The sequence below is a fragment of the Orbicella franksi genome, chromosome 11 (genome assembly GCF_964199315.1).
Source record: "Orbicella franksi chromosome 11, jaOrbFran1.1, whole genome shotgun sequence".
NCBI lineage: Eukaryota > Metazoa > Cnidaria > Anthozoa > Scleractinia > Merulinidae > Orbicella > Orbicella franksi.
In genome coordinates this window covers 14,574,401-14,601,900 of record NC_138155.1, presented here as the reverse complement: position 1 = coordinate 14,601,900, position 27,500 = coordinate 14,574,401, and the positions used below count along the sequence as shown (strand labels likewise).

Below are 27,500 nucleotides of genomic sequence, written 5' to 3'. Positions count from 1 at the left end.
TTGGAATATCTGTTTTCGTTCTAGAGATATTTACGTTTTCGTATTATGCAAATAAGGAAAGTGATGACGTCATAAATCGTTCCACTTGAACAGTAAAACACTGAATCAAGTATATCACCAGAAATATTGGAGCAGTGTTCTTCAAACTTGGCACCAGAAATGTACATCACAAATGAAACAGAATGACACCTTCTGTATTGTTGCCATAGCAACACTTTTGCCTCCAGTCTCTTCCTGTAAAAAACCAAATATGCCCATATTGTCTTAACTCTCCCCATTAGATTGTTGGGAGTGGATGATCCTTGTATTAGATAAAATCTGGGAATTTTAGTTTTAATTAAAACAGGACCAGCGGCATAACTGTTGTCATGGCGACGGTACGATGGGTGTCATTTTGTTTCTTTTATGATGTACATTTCTGGTGCCAAGTTTAAAGAACACTGCTCTAATATTTCTTAAAATATTTCTAATTTCTTGATTGAGTGTTGAACTGTTTTTGTGGAACTACCTATGACGTCATCACTCAAAATACAAAAACGTGAATATCTCTAAAACGAAAAAAAAATATTCCAGAAAGGAAAACGCCATTCTTCTTTACTCTGAAAAACCTTTCAAATCAGCAGCAATTATTGTTTACTTCATAGGCACTTTAATGTCCTTTAGTGTTGGTCTACCGCGAACGGTGTGTTCGTTTGTATGTGACTTCATCGCCCTAGAAACAAGGAATCCTTGCTAAAGTCTGGTTCACACTAGTGACATAACGACATAACGACATAACGACATAACGACATAAGGAAAAGATCAGATTTATCTTTATGTCGTTATGTTCATGCTGTTATGTTTCTAATATGTCATTATGTCTACATGTTCACACTACAAACATAACGTCCCTTTTACGTCGAGATAACGTCCTTTTTATGCCGTTCGTGACGATGTCGTTGTGTCGCTAGTGTTAACCAGGCTTTACATTTCACAACGACAACGTCTGTAAATTCCATGCGCTGTACGCATGCACAGGTGACGCATGCACTTTAGAGACCAGACGGCGATTTGTGACTGAACGTGGGAAAAAACAAAAAAGAGAGAGCCGAAATTTAAACCTAGGCCTCACTGCCTGGGTAATAACACAGTCTGTGAAAATGCCATTGCACAGACCTACTATGATAGTTATACGCGTATCCGGGTCTTGGGCTCCCAACACTTCCTAATCGTCATAAATACATTTACAGTCCTTTCTCTTTGCGCATCAATCCGGGATTGCATTGGTCGACTTTAGCGCCGAAAAAATCATATTAAAACTTAACACTTGCGGCTCAAATACCCCCCCCCCCCCCCCAAACTCGGGCACGAAAATTGGTTAAATGGGAAAGTTGATTGATCGGCGCACAAGTAATAGCTTTCAGGTTAGTGGGGGCTTGCCTACAGTTGGCTTGGCTTACACTGAAGCAAAATTCGGCAAGCAAAAAATAATAACGGGGTGCAGGGTTCGCGCAATGGTGAGAGCTCTCGCCTCCCACCAATGTGGCTAGGGATCTATTTCCAGTTTTGCGCCATACGTGGGTTGAGTTTGTTGTTGGTCCTCTACTCTGCTCCTAGAGGTTTTTCTCTAAGTACTCCGGGTTTTGCGCTCTCCTCAAAATCCAACATTTCCAAGTTCCAATTCGACCTGCATTCAAAGAAAAAATTACAAAAGCAAATAATTTTTTTATGTCACCTGCTTGAGAAAATTGAGGGATGGTGATTTTTTCAAGATTTCACACAATTGATTACTCGACACCATTGCTTTGGCGTCTGAGGTTCATGATGTTTTTCTGTGTTCCATTCCATAGATAGCATTTCCCAAATAAAGCACTTCCTGTGAGATTTTGGCATAAAGAATTATCCCAAGAATGTCCTCACAAGGCCAAATAATTCCGGCCCTGGGTCGTCCCTTTGACCTTGGTATGCTTTACGATCGCCGTTCAGATAAGCTGATTCTTGGGAAAACATTGTGGTCTCCGGGTCATCTGGATCAGGCCGTTAACACGATAACTAAACCATACACCAACTCAGAAGTCCTTGCCGAAGACACAATTGACGATAAAACAAATGCTCTCAATATTGAAGCAAGCATTAAATTGAGTTTCCTTGGGGGCTTAGTTAATGTACAAGGAGCAGCGAAATACTTGGATGACAGGAAGACATCGAGTCACCATTCTCGCGTTGTTCTGAAGTATGAGACAACAACTGAGTTGAAACAGCTGACCATGGAACATTTGGGACGAGGAAAGGTGCAGTATCCAGAGGTGTTTAACCAAGATATTGCCACTGATGTAGTGGTTGGAATCCTGTATGGAGCCAAAGCATTTTTGATCTTTGACCAGGAAGTTTCCAAAGATGAATCCTTGAAGGTGGTGCATGGAAATATGGAAGTACTGGTGAAATCATTGCCTGGTATCTCTGTAGACGGAAGAGGCTCTGTCGACATAACTGAAAACCGGAAAAAGAAAACAGAGAAAATGCATTGCAAGATGTATGGAGATTTCAGAACACAGGAAAGTCCAACTACTTACGAAGAAGCAGTGAGAGTCTACAAACAGCTACCATCATTGATTGGGGACAAGGGTCAGAACGCAGTTGCTGTCCAAGTATATTTACGCCCGCACAGTGAAATCGATAGCAAGGGGCAACGAATGGTTAGAGAAATCAGTGCTAATTATATCAGCAAGACATGTGAGATTCAAGAACACATACAGTGTATCGAGGCTAAGTGCAGCGATTTAATGAGAGAGGATGTTTGTTCGTCGTTCCCTCGAGTCAAGAAGCAATTATCAGGTTTCAAAAGCAATATCGCGCGCTACAAGATCTTTTTCCAGAAGAAGTTGTTGCCATTGCTTCCCAGCATCAGAGGAGGCGGAGCAGAATAATCAGCACTTGGCGATATCTTTGAAGAAAAAGAGGGTTCCCCATTCGCACAAACTCGCATTGATACTTGGATCGTGGAAAAAGAGAGAGAGATGAAGAGATTGCAAGGTATGATCACTTTCTTGGGAGACACTCCTTTCGTTAGCCCTGAAGATGTAGAAAATGAAGCGTTCGACCCAAGCAATGAGCATGTTGTGTGCTGTACATTCAAGATTGACAAGGAAGAAGATCCTCAGATTTTGAATATGGATGGGTACCTCACTGAAAAAGTTCTGCCGCAGTTGGAGAAAAAGGCATCATCAGGTATTGATGACAAAGATGTCAATAAAAGAATTCGCCAGACACTGAAACAGTTCTCAGAACTGAAATCTGCAAATGAAGACCACGAAGAAGTTTTTCGCCACAGAGAAGTGTCTGTCTGACAATTTCAGTGGAAACCCAGGAGCCTTCATCTTTCTGTACGAGGAGAGCCTACTAGAAAATGATGATTTTAAGATATCACCAAAGCCAGAAAACCTAGAAGCAGAGAGCGTGCGAGACGATTCATTCGAGCTTTGGTGGAATGATCCGCACTGGAGCGAGAACAAAATTGAAAAGTACAAAGTTCAGTGCAGAAAAAATGAAGCCAACTCCGACTGGATCACTCAGTACATACCGTGTAGAAAGGAAGGTAAGCAAACTGCTACCATATCTGGACTTCAACCAGCTACCAGCTATCTGATGCGAGTATGCGCTGTGGGGCAGATTGTGGTTAGCCAATACAGTAATACTTTGTCCGCAACTACCAAACCAACAAGTCCGCCTGGTAAGCCAACCTTTGCAGCTGCAACGACTGACACCATAACCATTGCATTCACCAAACCCAAAAGTATTGGACAGGGAGTTAATATTGAAAAGTACAAGATTGAATGGATCTTCAATTCCCAACAGATGGAACAATTCCTGCACTACACAGAAGATGCGTCGCTGACTTGCACGATCAAGGGTCTTCAAGAAGGAGTACCCTACAATTTTAGCGTTACCGCGATTTGTGGTAGTGAAGGAGACAGCAACCCCAGTGACCTTAGTAATCCACTACAAACAATGGTACCTCCTGCAAAATTTGATGCAAGCACAATCCTTGCCCACTGTAGCCTTGTTCAACCACCAGAAGATGGAAAGCCAGCGGTGTACACTCTTCCTCTAAGTCTCGAGTACGAAGACAGCCGCAGTCAATTGCGAAAGTTTGTTATCAATCTTGGAGAGAAAGGGATGCAGCTACCTGGTAAATTTGAGACCGTTCCTGAGAAAGTGATGATGGTTGTTGGGTCAACGGGTTCTGGCAAGACAACCACGGTGAATGCTATGATCAACCACGTCATTGGAGTACAGTGGAAGGATGACTTTCGTCTCAAGATGATCCACGAGCTGTCTAGCAACCAAGGGGCCGGAACAATCGGAAATCAAGCACACAGTCAAACACAGTTCGCATCTTGGTACACTCTACCGCACATGGAAGGATTCAAAATACCTTACAACCTCACTATTGTGGACACTCCGGGCTTTGGAGATACAAGAGGAATTGACCATGACAAAGTGATCACCGAACAGATCCGTAGATTCTTCAACACAAAGGGTTCGGCAGGCATCGATCATGTTGATGCCATCTGCTTCATGGCTCAGGCTGGTAATCCGAGGCTCACTCCAACGCAGCAGTATGTTTTTGACAGAATCCTGGCCATGTTCGGAAAAGATATCAAGAAGAATATCTTAGTACTCTTTACCTTTGCTGATGGTCAAAAGCCACAAGCCTTGTCAGCAATGCTAGCAGCCGGAATCCTAGAGGATGAAAGTAACTTCTTCAAGTTTAACAACAGCGCCCTGTTTGTCGCTAACTCTGGTGAAGAAGACGAAGACAACTTCGACAGAATGTTTTGGAGAATGGGAATCAAGAGTTTTGAGAAGTTCTTTCAAGCCTTGGCCGAGATGGAACAAAAAAGTCTTGTCCTTACCAAGCAGGTGTTGGATGAAAGAGCTCAGCTGGAAGTTCGACTCAGTGGTTTGCGGGAGAAGATTGATTTTGGAGTAAACAAACTAAGTGAACTGCAAGAGTTAACGAGAGTGTGCAATCAACATGCAGCCGACATAAATGCCAACAGGAACTTCAGGTTCACTGTTCAAGAAGCAAAACGCGTCCAAGTAAAGCTGGACACTGGTACGTATACTACAAACTGCTTGGTTTGCAACTTCACATGCCACTTTCCTTGTTCAATTCCAAGAAATGAGAATAAGGATGGATGCGCTGCAATGTCGAATGGAAGTTGCCGGGAATGTCCAAACAACTCTCACTGGTCAGAACACGTGAATGACGCATATCGCTATGAAACCCAGTATGAAACCGTGGAAAAGGAATATGACGAGATCAGAAAAAGGTACAATAAAGCGGTTAAAGGCCAGAGCAAGGCAGAGGCTGTGATCAAGCAAGTAGAAGAAGATTTTAATACCACCAATCGCATTGTATTGAACTTCGTCGCCGAAATGCAGCGTGGTTTAAAGAAGTTGTCAGAAATTGCCCTTAAAAAGGATCCACTACAACAAGTGGACTACTTGAATCTGCTCATAGAATCTGAGAAATCACAAGCAAAACCTGGTTGGCAAGATCGCGTGAAATCTTTGCAGAAAACAAGGGATGAAGCTATCGAAATCAATCGTCTTGGAAAGCCTGGGTTCGATCCGTGGGAAAAATATCGAGAGAACGAGGAGACTCGTCAGTTCTTTCGGAAGCAGGCTGAAGAGGCTCAAGAAGGACGTATGAGTAACGCATGGAGAAAAACAAAGCAGGTAGCAAGTAAAGCAATGAAAGCCATCGTTGGCTAAGTAAAAGAACGGTTTGGAACAACTGACTCAAGCAAACTGAAGAGGTTCAAGAAGGATTAGCGGGTGATGCTTCGAAAATAACAAAGAACTGGGCGGCCAGCCAGTAAAGTTTGCTGAGTGAAATACGGATTTGGACAGTTGGAGCAATTAGACTATTTACTTGATTACGGACACTAAGGAGGGCACGAGTGACACTTAAAAATAGCCAATCGCTGGAAATTCAGCGAGGAACAAACAGTGTTTAAAGCTTAGTGAGCTTCGAGAGTCTTTTATGTTACAGGGGAGTTTTAAATATTTTTGCCTAATTCTGGGAATATATAATCATCGTGTGTTATTCTGAAATCTTGTCTTAGGGTTATTCAGATGGTTTGCATGGACGGCAGGATATTAGATAAGTAATATATCATCCAAGAAGAGTTTATTTGAATAATCTTCTTATATGACCACGCCGGGAGAATATACGGTGTTGGGTTTCGTCACGGTAGCGATTCAAAACTCCATTTCGCTGCTTATCGATAGTAGAGAATTTAATCAACGAAAACGGCAGTTGCAGCGAGAACGTCATCTTATAATCTTATCAGTAGTACTGATCTCTTCGCAAGTATTTCAACCTTTCAAATAATTCAAAGCCGTGCCACTTGCCCAAGAATGCCTGAACCGGTACTGACGGTACTTGCTTGGTACTGAGGTTCGTCACAAAACCTTAAATTTGGTCTTTTCACGTTGTCGTTTTGCACGAAACAACAATGTAAATGTATGCGTGTATACTGATGTACAGATGTACTAATGTTGGCACGAATTTTAGGATATGCTTGGAATCTATTTGATATTTGTTCAATTGGCGTCGTTTTCATTTGATATTTACTCGAGCGACATTTATTCATATTTGATTAACTTGGTATTTCAGTTGTTCAGGAATTTCCCCTGCCATAGATAGAACTGATTATGACGGGACATATTCCCAGATATTCTTTCAGTACTTCGGTTTGCTTGTAGGAGAGGATTTTCCTATTTCTATTATTGTGGGTTCGTTTTTGGGAATTGAATATATTAATCGGGTATTTACTAAACCTTGGTAGTGTGTAAACAATTGTTAAGGGATCGTTTTAGGGACTTATCGTGAAAATTATCAAATGGTTAATAAACCACCAAGAAAAGAAATATGTTCTTTTAAGAAAAGTTCGGAGCTCCGTTCTATGTTAATTGAACCGGCAATCAAAGGTTAAACCAAAAAGAAAACATTGAAAAAGATGCTTATAGCTTTTGAAGGAAACTCGTTTGTGGTTTATTTACTTTTAGATAATTGATAATATTTACTGAGTATACTCTTATCTAGACTAAGAGAGTTTTGTGTGTTTATCGTAGTTGAGTGTGTTTCAACAGCTTTTCTTTATGTGTTTCCGTCTGTTTTGGCTTACAAAATATTTTACAGCACCAGAACCATGTTAGAACTGTCCATGTAAATGTTCTGGAATTTGATGATTATTTTAATTTAAGTTACCGATTCGTAATGTCTTCGGACGACTTACGCTTTACTTCAATCTTATGGCTAAGATTCTACAAACACGTATTTCTTCCATCTTTATTGGAGTTTACTTTAATCTGTGAATCAGGACAAACAACCAAACTTCCACGAACTTTATTTCCGTTGGCATTTACATTACTTTCATTTAGGAAACAAACATTAGCTAACATTACATCCAAAAACGTGATTTCAGCTGGCGTGCCTCCTGAGAAGCAATATCCTTAAAAATAAAAATTTACCTTAGGTTGAATCGAGGTCACACATTTATGCATAATGAGGAGTTTTCTGAAACTTATTAAAATCTTGCTGATCTCTACTTTTCTAACACCTTCAAGGTCCTTTGTTCTCAATCCGAGATTTCAAGCTCAAATTTCCATGCTCTTTCAGTCTAAAACTTAATTCGTTTTTTATCAGGCCTTACACCAAGATCATAGTTAGCTTTCTGTCTGTTTACTTTCTTTTTTAAACATTCCTTTCAATAGAAATCTTTTGGAATAGGAATATTTGCAAAAGTAAACATACCGAGATATGATGATGAAATCTCTTATTTTGGGCGACTCGAACAGCTGAAGTTACCTTTTATGCATAACAAAGATATTTGATTTAGTTAGTTTTAGTAAATTAGGTTTTTCTGACATAAATATGAGTGCAACTTATGCCAACTTCACTTGTTACCTATGCCAACTTCACTTGTAATCACTGGTAAAAGACTTGGAAAACCTCTGTAAGCCTGACGAAGATATTCAATAAAGTCTACGCTGTTGTGACATAAAATCTGTTTCGCGACACTAACATGCAAAACGCACGTGCACAGCGTGCAAAGCTGTTGTTTTTTTTCATTATATATGGAATATATATATATATATATATATATATATATATATATATATATATATATATATATATATGAGTAATAACGAAGAGGCAAGATTTGCTGTTACTCCGAGTTTCGTGCTTACGCACTCATCAGACAGTATTTAATGATAAGCATTCCTATCAACTAGATATATATACACGGTATTAAACAATAGGCTAATTGCTGGACTAGTTGCATTACAATAAGTGATAATTATACTGGAAAACAATAGGTGTGAAGACAGAAATTACGGGGACGAGTATAAACTGCGTGGGTGCAGTACAATATAAAGAAAGTGTCAAGCGTTCTTCAAGTAGAATTTGTTCTCGTGCCGGCATTTAGAAATAAGTTCTGATCTTTTGTTTAGTAGATTGTCGTTGCTATGTTTGATAATCATTAGTTTTTCTGTGAGGCAGAGGTCGCATCGTTTGGAAATGTTGTTGTAGGGTCTTGCACGGCTAATAATTGACCATTTGATGTTGAAGTCTTGTTTTTTGTCGTGTAGTTGCCAGATGTATTTAGAAAGCTCGGTGCTGTTGATGTGTTTTCTGTGCTTAAATGTGGATTTGTGCTGCGAGAATCTCTGTTTGGATGTTCCTTCTGTCAGTCCAATGTAGTTCTTGGTTGTGTTGTTAGTTGTAACTTGTGCGTTGTAGATTACACTGGAAGTCAGGCATTTGTTGTCTAGCGGGCATTGGTCTTTTTTGCGGCAGTTCCATTGCTCTCCGGTGGTTGCGTTGGCGTTGTTGTCGGCGTTTGTTATTTTCATGTTGTGTTTGTTGATTACTGTTTTCATGTTGTCCATGCAACTGTAGCTGACTTTGACGTTGTTTTTGTTGAAGAGGCTGTGGTATTTATGTTGGTTCGGAAAGTGCTTAGATATGAGCTTCAGGAATGTTCTACCGATGTTTGTCTTTACGTTTTTACTAAATGGAGGGTTGTACCATATAATGTTTCTTTGTCTGTTGCGTCGGGGGCGTGTTGGTTGATTGTCTTCGTTGTAAATTAGTGTTTCAGAGTATCCGCTGGCTTTCAAAGCAGTTTCGTAGATTGGTTTGGCCTTGTTGAATTCGTGTTCGTTGCATGAGTTGGCGGAAATACGGCGATTGATGGATGCTGGAAGTTGCTTTATTATGTTAGGTGGGTGGTTAGACTTTGTGTTGATGTACTGCGGCTCGTCGTTAGGCTTTCTGTAGGGGCAGTAGGTACCTTTTGTAAGATCGAAGGTGACGTCCAGGTAGTTAACAATTTTCATGTTAGTCTGTATGGTAATGTTAAGTCCATATGTCTTGAAGCGTCTTGTTATGTCCTTCCTTGTACGGTCTGCTTGAGGTCCGGAGATGTTTTTGAAGATGGCAAGTCCGTCGTCTCTGTAAAGCCCGATGTTGTCTATCCCGTATATGTTACACAGGTAATGGGATCTGCTACTTCCTCATATGGTTATATATATATATATATATATATATATATATATATATATATATATATATATATATATATATATATATATATATATGTCCGATTTTCCAAAAACATGCCCGCAGGTTTCAACTCCTCCGTTCCTTTAGCTAGTGATTGTTTTTTTTTTTTTTTTTTGAGGTGGGGGAAGGAGAGTGGGGGAGAGCTTTCCTAATGGTAGCACCTTGTAGAGCTTATCTAGCATGAAATGTAGAGAACTTCTTGCTGCGTTTTTCATTGATTTATCTATTTTTTAATTATCTATCGCTACCTCACCCCTACTCCGTCCCCTTTTCAATTGGTGTTAAGTTTCAGCACAGGCTACACTCGTCTGAATTTTAGTTCGCGCAGTGACTCGGAGAACGCGCTGATCTATTAGCGTCCTATAACTGCCGTCTAAAGGACGTCTGCCCGAGGACATCATTAAGTCTAATGAAGGTGCAAGTCTAACTATTTGCATTGCTAGCAAGCATCGCCATTATCGTACATTAAATGGCCCTGAGGTTTTTAGACGGGTCGACATTTAGCCCTGTAATAGTAGGCCGTTTGCACTGTGGCGATAATGTTGTGCTTGCTTTAGACAGCAAAAAGACTGCAAAACAGTCGTTTTCGGACGTTTTCGGAAGGCGCGATCCTCGCGTGTGAAGCACGCGAGCCTCACGCCCGTAGGGCTTTTGAGGTATTTTTTAGCGTCTCTCCCCATTCTTCCTCGCCGTTGTTACACTCGCTCCAGACCTTTCGTTCGAATATTTGTAAGACGGCCAAACGGTCGACGTAGTTACGACAGAATACGAGTGTACGCTTTACGAGTTTATTGACAAGCAGCGAAGACAATAACAAATAAACGGGAACGAGTAACACAATGGTTATTGAGAATATAGCATTCGAACTAAACCAGTGCTTGACTTGAGAACTTGAGTATAGCTCAGAATAAACCAACTGAATCAACTGAATTTACTGAACAAATGGTTGCCAATTTATAATAGATTTGAGGAAACTGTAGGAATAACTCTAAACCAAATAAGGCTAGGGAGTGTATTTGTTGCGCACGAATACAGGATTTACCTAAGGGAACTAGGAGGTAACTTCTCCTGCACAACAGGATTTAGCTAAGAGAAGTGTGTGGGAATGAATCACCAACACATACCAAAATAAGGTGTGTAAGCAAACCAAACTAATGTAGGAAAATAACCCAAATAGTAAGAAGAAAAATAACACAACACTAATAAAAAAAGGTTTGAGAATTAGAACTGAAAATGAGCTAAAGTGACCTTCTCACATATTGACCGTCGCTCGCGTTCGCAAAAAATACGACTGTTTTGCAGTCTAGACAGCAAAGAGCTTTAGCTACATCAATTTAGGGCTTAGACGTGCAATGGACTAGACATTTCTAGCTGCTGTTGGCGTTACTTGGTCTGAACTTTGATGTGGCTTAAGGGGGTATGGTACCCTAAAATATGGCGATGTTCATGAAAAATTCAATTTCTTGGAAATACAAGACTTAAGACCCTTGAGGACTTGTCAAAAACATTTTGAAACGATCTTGCCGAATTTCCTTCCAGATGAGTGTGAAATTTAAGGAAAGTACACATTGGTATAAGTTTTTTCACGTAGCAACGGCCATAGCAACGACTGTTTACTATAAGAACGTGACCAAAAATATAGATTATTTTTAACTTATATGAACGAAACTATTTAGAAAGAAACTTTTAAGACATGCACAACTCGATTGGTATAATTATTTGTGAAAAGCTTTGCCTCAAATTGCCATCACAGGCTCATTCATTTCCCTTATGAAAAGGAATATTTCCCAAAACTGCGGTAACTTTTTACAAAATAGAACAACCATTTCACCCCTCCCCCGAGATCTAATCTGCACCCCCCTTCCCCGCTATTTGTGGCTCGTTAAATGCTTAATGCTTCGTGTAAGAAACTTAAAGTGCATTTTTCTCAAAAGTTTACTTTTGTACCGACTGACTTCGCGCCAACATTTCTACTTTGCAAGGTTTTTAAGTAGAATACCCGAAACTTGGGCTGATCAAAGACCAATAGTGTCGCAATGATATAAACCAAAAAAATCGTAACATTTTAAGATCTGTCACGTGACATGAGATGATTTGTCCACTGGGTGTGGTAAAAAATAAGGTTATTTCCAAATAAGGTTGTAAAAAGCACTGAAAATAAGAGTTAACTGTCAAAACTTAGGTTCATTGCAAAAAACAAAACAGAAACTTACATGATATGCTTATTTGACAGTCAAATCTTGTTTTGTAAAAGAGCAAAGGCTGTGGCTGGTTTCCATAGTAACCATTTTGAGTAAAACTCTAGAAATTTAATTTCTCTTCTTGAGTGCAATAGCACACAATTGATCTTTCTTCACCATATTTAAACAAACTTTTTGGTCCATATTGAGGGTACCATACCACCTTAACGTCCCAGAATTTATGATCAAGGGTTGTAAAACGGGACTTCGGATCGGTCCCGCTCCATTGCTTTCTCGGCCAGCTTTTGCGCCCAGAGTTTTGTTCCATCCCACCATCCAGATTAAATTTGCGTTGGAGGATCGACCCATTAGAGAGGTACTGGTAACGAAAATGGTCGAATGGAATGGCAGTTTTTTGGTCGGACCGGACCGGACCGACCGGTCAAAGAGGCCACTTCTGTAGGCGAAAGACTTTAACCAGCAAATTTCCACTCGGACCGAACCGATCCATTTAGTTTTGGACCAGAAATACCGGAAATTTTGATTGAATGGACCGCGCCCCATACTACGTCAGCGTTATTAATGTTAAACAAACAATGACGTCAAATTTCTTCTGATATTCAAGTTTACCAACCACAGAATAAAAGAAGCCATTGTCTCGACGGCCAAAAAGCCTCTGGTTGGCACGTTAATGATTAGTATACATTGTATGCTAACGACTTCGACACGTTAATAAAGTTCTTATCTTATCTTAAGGGTGACGTAACGAGAAATATCGCTATTACAACCGATTTCACTGTTGCGACCTCTGAAATCAAAACTCTTCGCGGCAATTGTGCAGTTGGCTTCCTCAACCTCGTTCCCATTCGTGCTTAGTTTAGGATTAGGAGTCTGAGAGGGTTAACGATTCTGAGGCTGAATAACCCGATTGATTTTGCCCTCCAAATATATTTTTACGATGGGAATTGGACCTTTATCAACTCGTTTGATAAAACCAAATTTTCGTGAATTACCCGATAGAAATATACATCTTACTAAAACATTCTACAGCAATTTTTTCCTACCATGCAAAAGCTTCGGGGACCGTGGTATGTCATCGACCGACTCCACCAAATGTTTTTTTTTCTGAACATGGTGAGAATTTCTTCCATCACGGAATTCTGTTGACACCCTCGACCCTGCCTTTGCTTAAGCAAAAATATCTTTCTCCAGTGCAAATTCACCGAATATTGCGGCGCCGTCATATCAGCGGTTACAAAGCTGCCATGTTGTGTTTAGCTGTTTAACTCTTGCCCATCCTGCTTCCTATATATGGATTTGATTGGCAGAAGTCCATTGCACACTGACGCAGAGAGTTGAGATATCTTATTGGCTGTGTGTGCATACTGTGTCTGGGCTAGAGAGTCTCCTTCATCGCCCGAAAAGTTTCGGGACTTTCCGTTTCTCGAAAGTCCCGAACGTATTTAGGGTGCCAGAATTCCAATATCTTGAAAATGAAGGCTTCTCAAGGCACATAACTTCGCCATTACTTTACTTTTTATTCCTCTTGCAACACCTGAAAAGACCAGGTTTTCAGAATAAGCAGGTCGAAGTTGCATGAATGGCTTTTCGGGGCCAAACAGCGTTCGGGACTCTTGAGAAACGGGTACCAGATGACTGGACACAGGCCAACCTTATTTGTAACTCGTGCATAGGAAACGAGTTATTGTGAGGACCTGTATGCAAATGAGTGGTACCTTCGCCGGCACGGCCATGGGGATCTTGGTATCATTTGGTTGTGCGTTGGATAATAGACCAATTTCGATATATTATAATTCAGCTTAAAACAATTAACATGACTCCGAGGCTCCAGGAAATAAAAAAAGGGTCTGTATGAGTTTTTCCCTGGAGCCTCGAGGTGATGTCTTTCGTCTAAGGGTGAATTTTAATATATCGAAATTAGTCTATTGGCTGTAACAAAATGGCGTCCAAGTAGGAACAACGGTGGAATAGATGGTTTTCAATCATGTGATGAGATGGCCTTGTCGGTGCACAAAACAAAAGCAACTTATTGCTCAAGTTTTCATAAAAATGGAGTCAAATCACCAAAGTACTTTTTTCTCTATTGTTCTGTGCACCAACATGGCCGCTGTGTCGTCTTATGAAGACCATCTACTCACGCAGAGGAGCTGGGCGGCGAATTCCTGCTCAAATTGTAAAGATGTTTCCTTTAAGTTTAGGATCGGCTTTATAGACCTTTCTGTTGATTTTAACGCTCGTCACATGCCATGCCTTGAAGCTGTCAACTGACAACTACTTGCCGAGCGGAAAGCGAATCTCAAAAACAATTGCCAATAATTACTCAAAGCCCTCATCCCCAAACCACTCTACAGCCCGGCTTTAGTTATTTCTTTTTCGGTTTTATCGACTAACACGAAGCCAAACCCCATAAAAGAAAAGCCCATAAAAGAAAAGCCCATAAAAAAGCCATATCATATATACCTGCCAACTTTTTCTTGGTCAAATGCGTGAGGTTTTCGTTTCGTCTTAACTAGGATTTCCGAAAACGTTCCAGCGACTTCCGAAGTTTTCCGACTATTTCCGAAGACTTATGCGAGTTGCCGAAAATATCCGACGATGTTTCGGAGACCTTTGAACACTTCTTTTGTACGCAGGCGTGAGACTCACGCATGCGTGGATGCTTGAGAGTTGGTAGGTATAACATCAAAACAGCCATCTTGACCGCACAAGCTTGGTTATTAAAGGATTCATTACATGACCAAACACCAAAGACACTTTTTTCTTTCGGAAACAGATCGAGCAATTCCGAGCTGGCAAGCTCGGGTAACCAATCAGGACACAGGATTCGCTTCATCTTGCTCACTTGCGGACATTTTGTATTGTTCTGTTGCATTTTGACTGTTTTCTCCTCGGAGAAATGACCTCATATTCATGCAGAGTATGAACCAACATAATCCATCTTTAAAATATGTTTTTACATGGTCAGAAAATTCCAAGCCATGCAGTCATAAAAGTTTAAAATAATTAAAAAAACTAACAGTCCGCGTGTTTTCCCACGACAGATTTCTGTGTTAGCATCTGTTAAAGCTTAAGGTCTGAAACTATTATATAGCCTGCAGAACAGGCGGATTAGCGGGCTATAGCGCGGTACACGAGCGCGCGCGAAGCGCGAGGCGAGAAACATTTTTCACGCCTCACGCTTCGCGCGCACGCTCGTGTATCGCGCTAGAGCCCGCTAATCCGCCTGTACTGCAAGCTACTATTACAAAACACTGAAACGTGTAAATGGAACATTTATATTTATATTGATTTATATTTATACATGTAAAATCCGTAGGTATTCATATTGAGTAGTCTACATGCTGAACATTTACATTTATATATATATATATATCAATTATTTGAGCAACAATTTTTTTCCATTCGAGCAGCTCTTTGCATTCTTACGAACTTGTTCATTCGCAAAAATCAGTGGGTGCAGTTTTTGGTGTTGACTTGTCTTTGGCCTTACCGTATTCTGTAGTTTTCTCAAGATTCTTCGAATGAGCAGTTAATGTCTGCGGACAAATATCCTAGCATATTTTCGCGCCAAATGTAGGATATTGTTTATGTACCATTCGAAAGCGTTGTATAACCATTTCATACCACGACATTGAAAATACAGTGGTCAATGTAATCAATGAGACGTCCGCTTGGAGTGCGATGGAAAGCAGAGGGTGATTGAGTTTGGTCTCAACACCAATTGAAAGCTAAGCCTAGTGCTTGACGCGTATTGGCGGTTCCCATTTTCTTTCCAATTTCTGTGTTCTTTATTTTCCCTGTATATCAATGGTTTTCCTACATAAATACCTTTGTTGTAAAGATTTCTTTTTTCGTTTTTCGTTTCTTTTTCTTTCCTTTTTGAGGCGACATCAGTGACTGTGGAGCTTCAAGCACTGTGTAATGTTTTTCTTCTTAATTTTCAGTAACTATTTATTCATTTCATTTCGCCATGTCCATATTGCATTATTTACAGCAAGCTCACTGCATAAATTCTCATAAATTAACTTATAGCGAAACGCAACGTTTGACTTCTCAATTTTGCAGCCCTAGTTTCTAGTCTAAGAATTGTAATTAAGGTTTTCATCATTCGAAAATTAAATACAGCTCATCATTTTGGGATTTTTAATATCTTCTTTTCGGAAGTCGAATACGCTCAAACTTGTATTAAGGGGGTATGGTACCCTAAAATATGGCGATGTTCATGAAAAATTCAATTTCTTGGAAATACCAGACTTAAGACCCTTGAGGACTGGTCAAAAAAACTCTGAAACGATCTTGCCGAATTTCTTCGAGATGAGTGTAAAATTTCAGGAAAGTACACAGTGGTATAAGTTTTTTCACGTAGCAACGGCCATAACAACGACTGTTTGCTATAAGAACGTGACCAAAAATATAGTTTAGTTTTAACAAATATGAACGAAACTATATAGAGAAAAATTTAAAGACATGAACAACTCGATTGGTATGATTGGTTGTGAAAAGCTTTGGCATCACAGGCTCATTCATTTCCCCTTATGAAAAGGAATATTCCCCACAACTGCGGTAACTTTTTACAAAATAGAACGACCATTGCACCTCCTCCCCCGAAATCCAATCTGCACCCGCCCCCCCCGCTATCTGTAGCTCGTTAAATGCGTAATACTTCGTGTAAGAAACTTAAAGCGCATTTTTCTCAAAAGTTTACTTTTGTACCGACTGACTTCGCGCCAACATTTCTACTTTGCAAGGTTTTTAACTAGAATTTCCGAAACTTGGGCTCATCAAAGACCAATAGTGTCGTGATGTTATAAACTAAAACAATCGTAACATTTTAACGTCTGTCACGTGACATGAGATGATTTGTCCACTGGGTGTGGTAAAAAATAAGGTCATTTCCAAATAAAGCCCGTAAAAAGCACTGAAAATAAGAGTTTAACTGTCAAGTTCACTGCACAGAACAAAACAGAAACTTACACGATATGCTTATTTGACAGTCAAATCTTGTTTTGCAAAAGAGCAGGAAGTGTTGGCGTCAATACTGTGAAACACTACCTCAAGAGGCTGTGGCTGGTTTCCATAGCAATCATTTTGAGTAAAACTCTAGAAATTTAATTTCTCTTCTTAAGTGCAATAACACACAATTGATCTTTATTTAAACAAACTTTTTGGTCCATTTGAGGGTACCATACCACCTTAAGCGCTATTATATTTTTAAATAGACCTTACACATTCGTGCGAAAACATTTTAGTATAGATCTGTTTTTTTCTGCGGTAAGATATTGAATACTTGCGTCAGAAATGCACAGAACAAATGAGAAACATTGCCAATAAATATTAAAACCAATCAGTCGGTGAGGAAATCCTTTCACCTTTCCGTTTAACAACTTGAACTTCCCTACGACTGCAAAAGCCTTAAACACTGTTCAGCGGATTCACACAAAGTCTAACAGGCGGAAGCCCCATCCATGCCTACAACTTGGAAAATACTATTTTCCAAGTTAAAAAGGAATACACGAAAATCGGCAATTGAACAATCTGATTGACTGATTTTAGCTATTGGCCCTCTGAACTAACTTTGTCGTGTAATAATAAAACTCTTATTATCCAAGCTTGCTCGGGACCATACTAGGAGAATCTTGGCTCTCGAACTTCCTCGGTTCCCTCGACGTCGCACGGTGCGATATTCTCCCATTATTACGGCCCTCACGCCTAGTTAATAAGACTTACTTATCGACTCCATGTAAATCCAGTCGATTTCTTCAAGTTTTTCAGCGTTCCTGTTTTTACGTTTGTAGAATCACATTGTTCCATTCAACTGTCTTGAGATTATAAATGTCTAAAATCAGAATAACCGGACTTTTTATCGCGTCAGATTCCCACTCAAATCACCTCCGTGGTAGTTTTGATTAAGAGTTGTTTAGAGTGAAATTATTCGGTTCTTAGACTCGAATATAAGTTTGGACTCAGAAATAGCTAGTGCAAGGATTTTAATCGCTGCCTGTGGCCTTACAAGATGAAACACAGCGGTGAAAACTGTTATACTGACTATTCTCACTGCATAATTAATTAGCTCATTACAAAACATGCTGTTATTCCATCACATTGCCCCGCTCTCTTCGCCCGTGCTGGTAGCGTCGGTAATGCTTTGCGCCATTTGGAGTATAAACTTCGTGTCTCCGCTTGAAGCGTGGTCTTTTCGTGCTGTACTCCACAAAGACAGTCGTCTTTTGCGACCCGCCCACCTCCCCTGATGGCGGTTGACCAAGCTCCTATTTGCTCATATCCTCGTTACATGCCTATTGCCTCATCAGTCGCGGACTCTTCCCATAACTTAATCTTATGCGATGGGGTAATGTGTATGCAGTGAGGATATGACAATCATAATAATATAAGTGGAAATTTGCCAGTCACGTGGGCGTCTGGTTGAGCAGTGGCTATGGGGAGAAGGGAAACAAGCCACGCTACAACAGAAGCCATGATGATACGAGCTTCAGCACAGGCGGCCCAAGCACGAGATGAGAGGAAATAATTAATCTAAATAAAACGTACGCGAACGTGACTCTTGCCTTCGAGCGGTGTTGTGTTGTGTTACAAAGATGCGATTTACAAGGGTTTGTATAAGAACTTTACGGGTTTGCTTTAAATACCTAAAATTTAATGTTCTGTGAATAAAACTGACTTATCTTGCTTTCTTGTCGTATTCTTTGTTGTTTCACGGTGTTTGAGGCCGTTTGGAAGCGTTTTCAGCGAGTTAGCGCTGCTGGTGGTGTCCCACTAAAACAAGTGTTTTTTCCTATCGTCCTGGGATTTAGTTTTATTATTTGATTTTTCGAAACATTAGTGTTCGCCACAGTCTCCCACAGTGCGGGAAAACATGTCCTTCAGGATAGGGAAGGGGTGCAGGTCCACTTGACAGCGCCGGTTTGTCTAACATTTTGTCTACTTCTAATCTGGTCTGAAAACCAGTTGTCGCCGGTCATAGGCTGGAAAAGCCAGATTGCCTCTTCAATGTATATGTTAAATTTCCACAGCCTCGATAGCTTGTGATAGAGAAGAGCTCCAAAAAGCTGGCGTCAATCTTATTGGCTGTACCCTTCATCTCAAGCTGTTAGAGTTGGAAAGCACACTGACTTCAAGGTAAAATTATTTTGATCTTAGAAAGGTTTACACTTATTTCAGGTTGTTATAATTATAGCAGTTTTTTTTTCCGTTTAATAAATGGGATGATCTTACGACACAACAGTCAGTTTGACATTCCTGTCGGTAAGCTAACTTCTCAATTTACAGTTGCATCAAAAGGCCTTTCCTTTCCATCGTCTAAAACTGAAGTAAAGCACATTATGAAAAGTACTAAATTACACACGAATCGACAATCGGACTAAACAATCGCGAATTTTTTAATTCATACCAAATTGTAGTCCACCGGTGAATTTTCGAAAATGGAAGCGATTGTAACCTGAAATTCTGTATCACCTGATCGCAAAGTTAGCTGTAAATTTTAATTAACTATTGATCACGGAAAACCTCTTACCAAGAAAGAACAGATGACTTTACCGTTGTTTCACTCTGTAAAGGATTACCGAGTTGACAACATGTACAGTGAATTTTAAGGCTTTGTAGAACAAGGTAGGAAAGGTTTCCCACTATCGTCCTGGGATTTTGTTTGACCGTTTGATTTTTCTAAACATTGAACGTGAGTAACCAGGTCGTGTCTTTCCGAGAAATTCTGTATCACCTGATCGCAAGTTAGCAGTCAATTTTAATTTATTATTGATGACAAAAAACCTCTTACCAAGAAAGACCGGATGACTTTACCATCGTTTCACTCCGTAAAGGATTACCGCATTGACAACATGTAATGTGAATTTTAACGCTTTGTACAATCAAGGTAGGAAAGGTTTCCCACTATTGTCCTGGGATTTTGTTTTATTATTTGAGTTTTCGAAACATTATTGTTCGCCACAAAGTCTCCCACAATGCTGGAAAATGTGGCCGTCAGGATAGGGGAGGGGTGCTCGTCCACTTGAGAGCGTTTCTCTAAAATTTTGTCTACTTATAATCTGGTCTGAAAACCAGTTGCCACCGGTCATAGGCTGGAAAACCAGATTAACTCTTCTTTATATGTTAAATTTCCACGGCCTCGGTAGCTTGGGATAGAGAAGAGCTCCAAAACGCTGGCGTCAATCTTATTGGCTGTACCCTTCATCTCAAGCTGTTAAATTTGGAAAGCACACTGACTTCAAGGTAAAATTATTTTGATCTTAGAAAGGTTTACACTTATTTCAGGTTGTTACAATTATAGCAGTTTTTTTCTCCCGTTATTTGGGATGATCTTACGACACAACAGATTTCAGATTTTGTTTGGGCATTTAATTTTTGTAAACATTGAACGAGAACAACAAATCGTGTCTTTCCGAGACATTCTGTATCACGTGATCGCAAGTTAGGAGTTAATTTTAATTAACCATCGATAACGCAAAACCTCTTACCAAGAAAGACCAGACGACTTTACCGTCGTATCACTCCGCAAAGGATTACCGAGTTGACAACATGTACTGTGAATTTTAACGCTTTGTAGAGCAAGGTAGGAAAGGTTTCCCACTATTATCCTGGGATTTTGTTCTATTATTTGATTTTTCTAAACATTGAACGGGAGTAACCAATCGTGTCTTTCCCAGAAATTCTTCATCACCTGATTGCAAGTTAGCCGTACGGTGAATTTCATTTTATCATTGATGACGCAAAACCTCTTACCAAGAAAGACCAGATGACTTTACCATTGTTTCACTCTGTAAAGGATTATATTACCAAGTTATCAACATGTACTGTGAATTTTAACGCTTTGTAGAGCAAGGTAGGACAGATTTCCCACTATCGTCCAGAGATTTTGTTTGGCCATTTAACTTTTTTAAACATTGAACGAAAGCAACCAATCGTGTCTTTCCGAGAAATTCTGTATCACGTGATCGAAAGCTGTTAGTGAATTTTAACTGACCATTGATCACACAAAACCTCTTACCAAGAAAGACCAGATGACTTTACCATTGTTTTAATCTGTAAAGGATTACTGAGTTGAAAACATGTACTGTGAATTTTAACGCTTTATAGAACAAGGTAGGAAAGGTTTCCCACTATAGTCCTGGGATTTTGTTTGACTGTTTGATTTTTCTAAAGATTGAACGACAGCAATCTGGTCGTGTCTTTCCAAGAAATCCTGTATCACCTGATCGCAAGTTAGCATTCAATTTTAATTAACTACTGATGACGCAAAATCTCTTACAAAGAAAGACCGGATGATTTTACTGTTAGAGACAGTTTGCCTTACCGTGCCCCTCTGTACCCCGCTTGTACGGGTCACGTGACTTTTGCGACATGTTCTTTTAGCTGTTGGATGTGCGTTGTTTTGTGTGTAGGCGGAACGTTTGCTTTTACCTTCGCCTTTTACTTTCTCGATGTTGACATCTTGATTAGGCCTGAAGATGCCCAAAAATATGTAAGTGGTCGCTCATTTGTATTGTTTTTTGTTTGATAATTCAATATTTGTTCGAGTCTCAAGCTTTACATTTGTAACTTTCAACTGTACCGAACACGGAAGGACGAGTAGCAGAATAAACATCTTCAGGGTACAATTTGTTTGTGGATTTCTTCAACATTTACCATCGTTTCACTCCGTAAAGGATTACCCCATTGACAACATGTACTGTGAATTTTCACGCTTTGCACTTAAAGGATAAGGTAGAAAAGCTCTCCCACTATCGTCCTGGGATTTTGTTTGACCATTTAAGTTTTCGAAACTTCAGTGTTCGGCACAAAGTCTCCCACAATGCGGGAATATGTGTCCGTCAGGAGAAGGGAGAGATGCTCGTCCACTTGAGAGCGTTTCTCTAAAGTTTTGTCTACTTATAAGCTGGTCTGAAAACAGTTGCCGCCGGCCATAGGCTGAAAAACCAGATTACCTCTTCTTTATATGTTAAATTTCCACAGCCTCGGTATCTTGTCATAGAGAAAAGCTCCAAAAAGCTGGCGTGAATAAAACTGACTTATCTTGCTTTGCTGTCGTATTCTTTGTTGTTTCACGGTGTTTGAGGCCGTTTGGAAGCGTTTTCAGCGAGTTAGCGCTGCTGGTGGTGTCCCACTAAAACAAGTGTTTTTTCCTATCGTCCTGGGATTTAGTTTTATTATTTGATTTTTCGAAACATTAGTGTTCGCCACAAAGTCTCCCACAGTGCGGGAAAACATGTCCTTCAGGATAGGGAAGGGGTGCAGGTCCACTTGACAGCGCCGGTTTGTCTAACATTTTGTCTACTTCTAATCTGGTCTGAAAACCAGTTGTCGCCGGTCATAGGCTGAAAAACCAGATTGCCTTTTCAATGTATATGTTAAATTTCCACAGCCTCGGTATCTCGTGATAGAGAAGAGCTCCAAAAAGCTGGCGTCAATCTTATTGGCTGTACCCTTCATCTCAAGCTAGCTGTTAGAGTTGGAAAGCACACTGACTTCAAGGTAAAATTATTTTGATCTTAGAAAGGTTTACACTTATTTCAGGTTGTTATAATTATAGCAGTTTTTTTTCCGTTTAATAAATGGGATGATCTTACGACACAACAGTCAGTTTGACATTCCTGTCGGTAAGCTAACTTCTCAATTTACAGTTGCATCAAAAGGCCTTTCCTTTCCATCGTCTAAAACTGAAGCAAAGCACATTATGAAAAGTACTAAATTACACACGAATCGACAATCGGACTAAACAATGGTGAATTTTTTAATTCATACATTATTGTAGTTCATCGGTGGATTTTCGAAAATGGAAGCGATATTAACCTGAAATTCTGTATCACCTGATCGCAAGTTAGCAGTTAATTTTAATTAACCATTGATCACGCAAAACCTCTCACCAAGAAAAACCAGATGACTTTACCATCATTTCACTCTGTAAAGGACTACTGCATTAACCACATGTACGGTGAATTTTAACGCTTTGTGCTTAAAGAGCAAGGTAGGAAAAGTTTTCCACTATCGTCCTGGGATTTTGTTTGACCAGTTGATTTTTCTAAACATTTAACGAGTGGAACCAATCGCGTCTTTCCGAGAAATTCTGTTTCAGCTGAACGCAAGTTAGCAGTGAATTTTAATTAAGCATTGATCACGCAAAACCTCTTACCAAGAAAGACCGGATGACTTTACCATTGTTTCACTCCGTAAAGGACTACTGTATTGACAACATTTACTGTATGTGAATTTGAACGCTTTGAACTTGACGAGCAAGGTAGGAAAAGTTACCCACTATCGTCCTGGGGTTTTGTTTGACCAGTTGATTTTTCGAAACATTAGTGTTTGCCATAAGGTCTCCCACAGTGCGGAAAAAGTGTCTGTCAGGATAGGGGAGGTGTGCAGGTCCACTTGAGAGCGATTCTCTGAAATTTTGTCTTTTATAATCCGGTCTGAAAACCAGTTGCCTACGGTTATAGGCTGAAAAACCAAATTGCCTCTTCAATGTACATGTTAAATTTCCACAGCCTCGATAGCTTGTGATAGAGAAGAGCTCCAAAAAGCTGGCGTCAATCTTATTGGCTGTACCTTTTATCTCAAGCTGTTAGAGTTGGAAAGCACACTGACTTCAAGGTAAAATTATCTTGATCTTGGAAAGGGTTACACTTATTTTAGGTTGTTATAATTATAGCAGTTTTATTTTTCGTTATATGGGATGATCTTACGACACAACAGCCAGTTTGACTTTTCTGTCGGTGACCTAACTTCTCAATTCACGGCTGCATCAAAAGGCCTTTCCTTTTCATCGTATGTAACTGAAGCAAAGCACATTATGAAAAGTACTAAATTACGGCACACGAATCGACAATCGGACTAAACAATCGTGAATTTTTTAATTCATACATTATTTGTAGTGCACCGGTGAATTTTCGAAAATCGATGCGATTGTAACCTTTCAGTAATTTTTTGGTTTCTTATTTATCTCATAGTGATATTCTCTGTCGCCGTTTCATTAAGTGTACCAGATTGCCGCTGGGTCTTTGTAACCCAACGAGAAGTTTCGAGGAAATGTTTGTTCTAGAAAGTCCAACCGTCTAATTAGATTTTAGTCAGTATTCTACGTTGTCGAAGACTGAACTGCCGCAGTTTAAGTGGCTATGAAGTAGTGAACGATGACAAACATACAGGTGAGCTAAAATACTATCAGATTATGATGGACGATCAAATAAACATTGCGATATTTGCGAGCTGATTTCCCCGTAAAAATCGGTCTCCTAGAATTCAAGTGACGTGGAATTAATATCGACATTAAGAGCAGGTTTGAGGCCAGTATGGGCATTTAATCGTATGTTTCCGTGAAATTCCGGATCACCTGACAGGCACAGGGAAATACGAACTTTAAACAGTCGGCATCGTCTCTTACCGAGAAATTCCGGATGACCAAACTCCAGTTTCACACCTGGGAGTGTAACGGTCTCAATAGACCACTACAATGAAAGCACGCTTTTCCCACGTTTTTATTCAAACAAACATAAAGTCTCACCGCTGGACCTTTTAAGTCTAGTGTAGAAAAAATGCAAGGTTTCTTGAAACATCACTCGCAAACTCACGGAAACAGGGACCCAGACGTCCAAAACATATGCCAGAGTAGCTCAAAGTGCAACCGCTCTTTAGTCTTCGTAAAAATTGGCAAGTTTGGAGTGCTACATTTCCCTGAGTTTGCCAAGGGTTTTTTTTACGACATTTCGCCTTTTTTTAAATTCGGCATGGTTAATCGATCCATATGGAGTTGTTTATTGTTAATTTGAATAATACGTAAAACTATTGATATTGCGTTACACTGTCAAAGTGGTTCATTGAAAACGATTTGTATTTGTGGGCTTAGAGTGTGCTTGTCAAACAGGATCAAAATGTTGAAAAGTGATAGAAATATGTCGCGTTTCCACATTTCAGGATAAGGGAGGGGTGGAGGCCAACTTGAGAGCGTTTCTCGGAAATTTTGTCTTTTATAATCCGGTCTGAAAACCAGTTGCCTACGGTTGTAGGCTGAAAAACCAGATTGCCTCTTCAATGTATATGTTAAATTTCCACAGCCTCGATAGCTTGTGATAGAGAAGAGCTCCAAAAAGCTGGCGTCAATCTTATTGGCTGTACCTTTTATCTCAAGCTGTTAGAGTTGGAAAGCACACTGACTTCAAGGTAAAATTATCTTGATCTTGGAAAGGGTTACACTTATTTTAGGTTGTTATAATTATAGCAGTTTTATTTTTCGTTATATGGGATGATCTTACGACACAACAGCCAGTTTGACTTTTCTGTCGGTGACCTAACTTCTCAATTCACGGCTGCATCAAAAGGCCTTTCCTTTTCATCGTATGTAACTGAAGCAAAGCACATTATGAAAAGTACTAAATTACGGCACACGAATCGACAATCGGACTAAACAATCGTGAATTTTTTAATTCATACATTATTTGTAGTGCACCGGTGAATTTTCGAAAATCGATGCGATTGTAACCTTTCAGTAATTTTTTGGTTTCTTATTTATCTCATAGTGATATTCTCTGTCGCCGTTTCATTAAGTGTACCAGATTGCCGCTGGGTCTTTGTAACCCAACGAGAAGTTTCGAGGAAATGTTTGTTCTAGAAAGTCCAACCGTCTAATTAGATTTTAGTCAGTATTCTACGTTGTCGAAGACTGAACTGCCGCAGTTTAAGTGGCTATGAAGTAGTGAACGATGACAAACATACAGGTGAGCTAAAATACTATCAGATTATGATGGACGATCAAATAAACATTGCGATATTTGCGAGCTGATTTCCCCGTAAAAATCGGTCTCCTAGAATTCAAGTGACGTGGAATTAATATCGACATTAAGAGCAGGTTTGAGGCCAGTATGGGCATTTAATCGTATGTTTCCGTGAAATTCCGGATCACCTGACAGGCACAGGGAAATACGAACTTTAAACAGTCGGCATCGTCTCTTACCGAGAAATTCCGGATGACCAAACTCCAGTTTCACACCTGGGAGTGTAACGGTCTCAATAGACCACTACAATGAAAGCACGCTTTTCCCACGTTTTTATTCAAACAAACATAAAGTCTCACCGCTGGACCTTTTAAGTCTAGTGTAGAAAAAATGCAAGGTTTCTTGAAACATCACTCGCAAACTCACGGAAACAGGGACCCAGACGTCCAAAACATATGCCAGAGTAGCTCAAAGTGCAACCGCTCTTTAGTCTTCGTAAAAATTGGCAAGTTTGGAGTGCTACATTTCCCTGAGTTTGCCAAGGGTTTTTTTTACGACATTTCGCCTTTTTTTAAATTCGGCATGGTTAATCGATCCATATGGAGTTGTTTATTGTTAATTTGAATAATACGTAAAACTATTGATATTGCGTTACACTGTCAAAGTGGTTCATTGAAAACGATTTGTATTTGTGGGCTTAGAGTGTGCTTGTCAAACAGGATCAAAATGTTGAAAAGTGATAGAAATATGTCGCGTTTCCACATTTCAGGATAAGGGAGGGGTGGAGGCCAACTTGAGAGCGTTTCTCGGAAATTTTGTCTTTTATAATCCGGTCTGAAAACCAGTTGCCTACGGTTGTAGGCTGAAAAACCAGATTGCCTCTTCAATGTATATGTTAAATTTCCACAGCCTCGATAGCTTGTGATAGAGAAGAGCTCCAAAAAGCTGGCGTCAATCTTATTGGCTGTACCTTTTATCTCAAGCTGTTAGAGTTGGAAAGCACACTGACTTCAAGGTAAAATTATCTTGATCTTGGAAAGGGTTACACTTATTTTAGGTTGTTATAATTATAGCAGTTTTATTTTTCGTTATATGGGATGATCTTACGACACAACAGCCAGTTTGACTTTTCTGTCGGTGACCTAACTTCTCAATTCACGGCTGCATCAAAAGGCCTTTCCTTTTCATCGTATGTAACTGAAGCAAAGCACATTATGAAAAGTACTAAATTACGGCACACGAATCGACAATCGGACTAAACAATCGTGAATTTTTTAATTCATACATTATTTGTAGTGCACCGGTGAATTTTCGAAAATCGATGCGATTGTAACCTTTCAGTAATTTTTTGGTTTCTTATTTATCTCATAGTGATATTCTCTGTCGCCGTTTGATTAAGTGTACCAGATTGCCGCTGGGTCTTTGTAACCCAACGAGAAGTTTCGAGGAAATGTTTGTTCTAGAAAGTCAAACCGTCTAATTAGATTTTAGTCAGTATTCTACGTCGTCGAAGACTGAACTGCCGCAGTTTAAGTGGCTATGAAGTAGTGAACGAGGACAAACATACGGGTGAGCTAGAATACTATCAGATTATGATGGACGATCAAATAAACATTGCAATATTTTCGAGATGATTTCCCTGTAAAAAATCGGTCTCCTAGAATTCAAGTGACGTAGAAATAATATCGACATTAATAGAAGGTTTGAGGCCAGTATGGGCATTCAATCGTATGTTTCCGTGAAATTCCGGATCACCTGACAGGCACAGGGAAATACGAACTTTAAACAGTCGGCATCGTCTCTTACCGAGAAATTCCGGATGACCAAACTCCAGTTTCACACCTGGGAGTGTAACGGTCTCAATAGACCACTACAATGAAAGCACGCTTTTCCCACGTTTTTATTCAAACAAAAATAAAGTCTCACCGCTGGACCTTT

General features: G+C 39.8%; 1 protein-coding gene and 1 pseudogene across 4 annotated transcripts in view; both read left to right on the top strand.

The window, feature by feature from the left end:
- Positions 1–6,059, top strand: part of LOC145460646 (uncharacterized) — a 12,146-nt pseudogene extending 6,087 nt beyond the window's left edge. Inside the window, exon 2 of the transcript XR_014039876.1 lies at positions 1,830–6,059. The product of XR_014039876.1 is annotated as an uncharacterized LOC145460646 (transcript). The remainder of the gene's footprint in view (positions 1–1,829) is intronic.
- Positions 1–27,500, top strand: part of LOC145460645 (uncharacterized) — a 46,509-nt gene that overhangs the window by 9,135 nt on the left and 9,874 nt on the right. Inside the window, exons 2-7 of one of the 3 annotated variants that reach the window (XM_081445520.1) lie at positions 18,864–18,960; positions 19,971–20,067; positions 22,217–22,326; positions 23,340–23,445; positions 24,906–25,011; positions 26,472–26,577. The gene's annotated coding sequence lies outside the window, so the exon portion shown is untranslated. Of the gene's footprint in view, positions 1–18,693; positions 18,961–19,970; positions 20,068–22,216; positions 22,327–23,339; positions 23,446–24,905; positions 25,012–26,471; positions 26,578–27,500 lie in introns of those variants that run through there. The other 2 variants (XM_081445519.1, XM_081445521.1) reach the window with 2 other exon arrangements.